We start from the raw sequence: 7,482 nt of genomic DNA, 5'->3' as shown, positions 1-7,482 counted from the left end.
AGCTGCCCCCTATTGGTGACACCATTCAACAGAGGTTGATTTCACGGTATACGGGCAAAATAACCCCAGTGAAAATCAACCTGGGACCAGGTAGTCTACCCTAAGGTCCTGAAGAAAACAACCGATATAGTTCAATTCATCATTGATGAGCCACAACCCCACCCTTCTCACCATCTCTCCATGACATTCCCGCTCACGCTTACAACAGCCCCTTCCTGGTCATTCATCCAACTCCGCTACACTACACTTTCGTCGATTCATTCATGACCCCGCTCCGGAGGACATCTGATACACCATGGACAGGCACATCCCTTAACGATCAACATGTGGTCATTGTTGCATGCATTTGCGTCTTGTTCTACTAATAAGATGTTGACATCTGATCTTTCCATATAACTCTTGTTTGACGTTGCGCCAGCCGCCTGGGACGATGATGTTGCTGATACCTTTATTTAAACCATTTCAGGTGTCGGACTCTTACGAGTCTGAGAGGGGGAATGAAGTCTATATTCTGCTCATATTTCGTCATGCTGTATAACTTTCCCATGCCCGCAGTGTAGCTTGGCGTCCTTGTAACAATCATCACCTAGAATTGGAATACTCCCTACTGAAGACGCACAAACTTTGGAATGCGCCAAGCTGAGAATCGGTTGAGGAGAAACGAAAGTTATGATATCACAATTTGTGTCTCGGTACCGCCCTTCTGATGGTATAAAAATGATGTGAATCTCTTCCTGCTTCGCACTCGTGACACACAGCCATTGTCTGTAATTCATGGGTGCCCGGAATATTCTGTTATTAAAAGCTTCGAAAGAACTCTTCATCAACTCCAGCCTTTATTTAGATTACCAACATTCTCCTCGTCCAAAATTCAACGAACACGCGGGGGAGAGGAGGCCGCTCTTCCCCCAACAGACTCCACCAGGGGTCAGCTCTGAGCCCCTTCTTATTCGCTATGGTGATGGACAGGCTGAAAGATGAGGTTAGACAGGAAACAGGGAACAGGTGGAGGAGAAACTGGAGATGTGGAGGTTTGCCCTGAAAAGCAGAGGAATGAAGGTCAATCACAGCATGACGAAGTACATGTGAATGAGAGGGACCCAATTACAAGAGTGAGGTTACAGGGAGAAGAGATAAAGAAGGTGGAGGATTTTAAGTACTTGGGCTCAACTGTCCAGAGCAATGGAGAGTGTGGAAAAGAGGTGAAGAAGCATGTGCAGGCAGGCTGGAACAGCTGGAGAAAAGTGTCAGGTGTGATGTGCGATAGAAGAGTTTCAGCTAAGATGAAAGGAAAGGTGTATAAAACTGCGGTGAGACCAGCCATGCTCTTTGGACTGGAGACAGTGCCACTGAAGAAACGACAGAAGGCAGGGCTGGAGATAGCAGAGATGAAGATGTTGAGGTTCTCTTTGGGAGTGATCAGGAATGAATACATTAGAGGGTCAACTCATGTTAGAGGTTTTGGAGAGAAAGTCAGAGAGGCCAGACTGAGATGGTTTGGAGGAGAAAGCGTGAATATATTGGTCAAAGGATGCTGAGTCTTGAACTGCCAGGCAAGAGGCCGAGAGGAAGACCAAAGAGGAGGTTTATAGATGGAGTGAAAGTGGACATGAAGGTAGCTGGTGTGAGAGAAGAGGCTGCACAAAACAGAGTTAGATGGAGGCAACTGATTCACTGTAGCGACCCCTGAGGGGAAAAGAAGACTTGCAAGATGAAATAAACCTTCCCTCAGGTAGGCAAAACCTGCACATGATGGTATTTGATAAATAAAAATAAAAATTATTTCATAACTTAGTCTACATTTGAGTTTTCTATTTCATACTGTTTAAAACCAGTGGCATTCCATCCACGCTTTCAAGGCCTTCTCTGATGCCCTAAACATTATCAAAAGCACAGGTCTGCATTTAAAACATTTTTATAAATTTGCAAAATATTGTATGAATTGATTTCCAAACGTTACGCTTTGTTTCAGTGTACTTAGCTAGAAAATCTTACACAGCTTATGTTGGTTGTGACAACACACGCGCCATTGGTAGCTTTGAAGGGAACAGCAACTTAATAATTTTGCGAACACCGAAGACCATACATGACATGACCAAAACGAAACATTTGGACCGACACCCCCAATTGCTCTGATGCTTTATCACATTTTCACTTACAATACTGTGACCATTTGTTTGACCATTAACATTCCAGAAAGAAAGGTTCTAAATTTTTGTAGTTTATCCCTGCTAACAGATTTCGTCAAAACAAATGCAACCGTGTTTGTTGTTGACAAAATTTAAATTTTATCCTCTTGTCAGTGAGTGCAGATCGAATGAAATGGTACTTATTGTTTATTTGTTTACAAATAAACAGTAAGTCAGGCTAACTGAAAGTAGCTATTCAGCCCTAGCCCAAACAATAGGCCTAATCAAGACCCAACGATAGGGAATTTAGAAATCAATGGGCCTCTTCACCATAGGGGCGTGACTAACCATCCCCACCCAGTCCTCAAATCGGCCACGCTCAGCTTTTTAGCGCAGAGCAATTTCCCGGAGTCTTCACGGAGACTTCAGGGTTGTCTACCGCTGACGAAGCTTCTGTGAGAGAAGCGAAACGTCCTTTTTTGTTTTTTACCCACAGGTACAGATGACGACTGACAGAACCCTTTCTACGATGGAACTTTCCTGTACGACTGAGAGCCTCCACAAGCATGTCTGTTATTAATTTATTGTTTTATCATTTGCTGTATTACTTATTTTTACTCAATGTACGTCACTTTGTGTACAGCGGTTCTTGCTTAAAGTGCTCTACAAACACAGTTGAGGTGATTTGGCTTTGTTGTCCTTGTGATCTAAGACTCCCATTTTGAAATTCAAGTGAAAAAAAATACTAAATAACCATCTTGTGTTGTCTCTGTGAATGACAATTAGAAGCTGCAGAAATGTTTTGTGTACAGGAATATAAATGCAAACTCTCAGAATCCCCCAAGACACTGAAATAAGTTGAATACATTTCCGTCACACACACACACACACACACACACACACACACACACACACACACACACACACACACACACACACACACAAATAAGTAGACTATATCTTGCTCACTCACACACACACACACACACACACACACACACACACACACACACACACACACACACACACACACACACAATCCTGAGCTCAATGACATACTCCTTGTCATGTTTGTCTGAGCTAATCACCCAGCCATTGCCTCATCTCGCATTAACTTTGCTACAACAGAGACACCTTGTTAATGATGCTGCTAATTGAATGAAATGACCATACTAACAAGCATAAAACCTCCCACTCACATTATGGTAATTTGCAACACATTGGCTTAATTACAACAGTAGAAACGTATAGGGCTTCATCGTTACTGATAATTGCCTGGGCGAACAGGAATTTATGATAATTGGCTGTTGAAGCACTGTCTAAAATGGTGACAGACTGGAGGTGACCTGAGCTGTGCCAGGGCTAATTAATAGTAGACAGGCTCGAGACAGCATATTTGTTTATTTGTTTTGTTGACAATGTAAGGTCCAAAGCCCAATGTAATACCATCCCGCAATTGGAACGTTGTTTAAAGATGCATTCATGATCAGATGATGCTGGTATTTATGAGGATGATTTGATATACAATATGACCTATATGGAAATTATATCATAAGATGGGAATAATGATGGTGGGCTAACATAGTTGAACAAGTGAGCCTTTTTATTCTTTTTGTTGGGTGGCAGCTCTTTCATTGATCCTCTAGCATAGGTGTCAAACCCAAGGCCCGGGTACCAGATCCGGCCCACCACATCATTTCATGTGGCACCCTGAAAGAAAATCACATGTTAACTTGCATGATCCTTGCTAAAAAAATGTACCAAAAATGCCAAATTCTCACGTGTCATAAATGACGTTGAGATTTTGCAATAATTTTGTTACCCTTACAAGTAATGATGAGATTATGCGATTAAATCTGGCCCGCCACATCATTTTATGTGGCCCCCTGAAAGAAAATCACGTGTGTCAACTTGCATGATCCTTGCTAAAAAAAATGTACCGAAAATGTCAAATTGTCATGCGTCATAAATGACGTTGAGATTTTGCAATAATTTTGTTACCCTTATAAGTAATAATGTGATAATGCGATTAAACATTTTTATGTTTTCACTGTCATAACAGCCCTCCGGGGGAAGACGTAACTCAAAAGTGGCCCGCGACAAAAATGAGTTTGACACCCCTGCTCTATCATGATATCTGTGTTAGGAATGTAATGTAAGTAATGAAACATTTTGAAGTTGTGTCAGACGACTAAATGATAAACTAAAAGAAAAAAAAAAGGAAATTGTTGCTTGATCATTGAGTAAAATCCAGACAATATTTTTTGTGGATGAATAAATCTCAAGTGGGGAAGTGGAGCAAATTTACAGTAACTTGAGAACCAACCCGAAACACATAACAGCTAACCATGGATACATATTTAAAGCAATGCCCTACTAATATTACTACGACCAAATACTCCCTCCTCCAGGTGATTGGTAATACTGCTCGCTCTCACTGGGGAGAGGGGCCATTGTATTAATGTGATCCAAGAGAACTTTGTAGGCATGTCAAAATTACGAAAACTCTCCAGAGCACAGTAAATGGGAGGAGGGGAAGACAAACAACAGGAAAGGAAAATGGGCAGAAAGGGAGGGCAAATTGTTGGTCCTTTTGATTTCGCCCATTAGATGTTGAAATAGGAAGTAACTAGCATGATTTATTTCGCAGGAATGATACGATCATGAATGAAAGAAAATGTTACAGTATGTATTTTAACTTGTATGACCTTATAAATTAGAGGCAATATTAAATGAGATGTCATTCTGTTTTTTTTTTGTCTCTGTAAATCGTCAATAGTGGATATAAATCTTGCCTTGGGTGCCACACTGGCTGGAACCTGGCCTGGTCAGAATACACAAATTAAGATTCCATACATCGGTTTCCTAGCAAACATAGAAACTTTTGTCACCTGAATGAACCATAATCTACATGTAAGAGATATAATGCACATTCTTAGTTTGAGTTTTATTTGGGAAAATAATTTAAAATAAATACATACTGTTACTGAAGAAATGCTGAAGCTCCAGAATGACAGCTTTACCCCTAGTCCTTAACACCACCACTCTCCCCCTCCCACACGTATATGCAAGGGGGAAAGTTATTAGGTTATTATCTTTCCACCCCATAAAATGGGAATAACTTGAAGCATTTCCGCAATTAATAATCCGCTCATAAATCTAAATATTCACCATTAATAGGATTCTGTATGCACACACATACGCAGTGATTGTCAGGGTGTATGGGAGCAGGGAAAATGATAAAGCCATCAGAGAATGTTCTGGATGAACTGAGCCAAATGTGAATGTGTCTTTCAGAACGTGTCTATACGTGTGTGTATGTCCCATCATAGTGTGTTCTGCATGGTAGTTTTATGCATCAGCAGACTGATTCTTTCTGCATTTTAATGTTGACGGTCCATATCCAGTTATGTGCCAGCTAAATCAATGCTGTATGCACTAACCTCTAACAGTCCAACACACATGACTGTCATCTTTTATGCCCTTGCTGCCTGGCACAGAACAATGCACAGTTAGGAAACTCAGTAATCCCTCATCTTTTTGTCTGTAGCCAGCTCTCATTTGGCCCCATTTACAAACAGCACATAGGCACAAATTTGTGCTAAAATTGTGCGTATGAACGTTTGATGCACCAATCTGTGATACACGTTCATACTTGAAACAGCACATCTGCGAACAAACCTTCTCAGCCCGTAGGCACACACAATAAAGCAGGGGTGCCCAACCGACTGGTCGACCGCGGACTGATCCCGAGTCGACCACGAGGTGTGTAGGAAAATTTTAAAAATAATAAATAAATAAAACTTTTTTTTTTAAATGTCATGACACGAAGTCACTGTTGCCAACTTAGCGACTTTGACACTATATTTTGTGAGTATTCAGACCCTCTCTTTTTTTTAAAAAGTGACTTGTGGCAATCAAGCGACTTTTTCTGGTGTTATTGGAGACTTTTGGAGTCTGTGTGGCGAAAGCATGTACAGTCGTTCTCAATGAGCAGCGCCGGGTGTTGTTGTGGCTCCTCCCCCAAAGCCGCTGCTGTCTGATCCCGCCAGGTTTACAATCTGGGCTGGGTGTAAATGTAAAACTTTTCTTTTTCTAAAATAAACTAAAAAAAAAAACATCAACAAATAAAAATTACAAAAGAAAAAAAAATCCCCCCAAGTAAATCGCATATTAGCCATCGCCCTGATGACATCATTCACCACCAAACGTCAACATTGCTGAGAAGAAACGAGCCAAGAACTACCATTTTCAACTTGAGTGGGAGCAAGATTATTTTTTGTTTGTTCTCATTCAAAGCCTGTTTTTTTTGATTTGCAATGCAACGGTGGCATTGCCGAAGAAAGCCAATCTGGGGCAGCATTTCAAAATGGTACACAGGAGCTATGACACGTATTTCCCTGCGAAAACACAAGGTGGGGTTCTTCCCCCATCTTGTTCAAATGGAATTTGGTGCGTGTCCGAGATCAGTGTTTTTCAAACTTTTTTGAGCCAAGGCATACTTCTTTCATTTAAAAAAATCTCACGGCACACCACTAGCTGAAAATGTGAGAAAACCCGCTTATTTTAACAATTAACTTGTTATATTTCAACTCAACTCAACTCAACTGTATTTATAGAGCACTTTCAAACAGCCATTGCTGCATACAAAGTGCTGTACATGGAACAACTAACATATACAACAGTAAAGCAACAAATCGGTAACAAAGACGGTAGAAAGCACCGAACAGCAAAACCAAGAACAAATCTGAATCATGCTGAGTCAAATGCCAAAGAATACAAGTGAGTTTTGAGGCAAGTTTTACAGATGGGCAGCGAGGAGGCTTGCCGAATGTTCAGTGGGAGGTCATTCCAGAGAGAGGGACCAGCAACGGAAAAGGCTCGATCCCCTCTGAGCCTCAGCCTAGTTCTTGGTACCTCCAATAATGTCTGGTCCGCAGACCTGAGGCACCGGGCAGGTGTGGAGGGGCGGTTGAGTTCAGAGAGGTAAGGTGGCGTATATTGTTACTATAACCATTTTTAACATTGAAGAATGGCATTATAACAGCTGGAATTGGAATCAAATAAACACAAAGTAAAAAGTATTTTATAATCTTTCATATTTATTGTTCCACCGTCGTCCTGCATTCATGTGTCACAAATTCGCTTGTCTCTAGTGACGAGTCTAAAAACAAAGCAATTGGCTAGCTGTTGCTGCTCCCTAGCAGTATGGGAGGGTACTACATGATTACTTTCTGGGCGATAGACTGCACAGGCATACAAACTGGATATTTTCCCGCGGCACACTTGTCAGATGTGCCGCGTTCTGTAAATGCAGCAAGGTGGGGCTCTTCCTCGACCTTGTTTAAATGGA

This window comes from Hippocampus comes, unplaced genomic scaffold (genome assembly GCF_001891065.2).
Source record: "Hippocampus comes isolate QL1 unplaced genomic scaffold, H_comes_QL1_v1.1 scaffold270, whole genome shotgun sequence".
NCBI classification, from domain to species: Eukaryota; Metazoa; Chordata; class Actinopteri; order Syngnathiformes; family Syngnathidae; genus Hippocampus; species Hippocampus comes.
Note: the sequence above shows the minus strand (reverse complement) of the source record.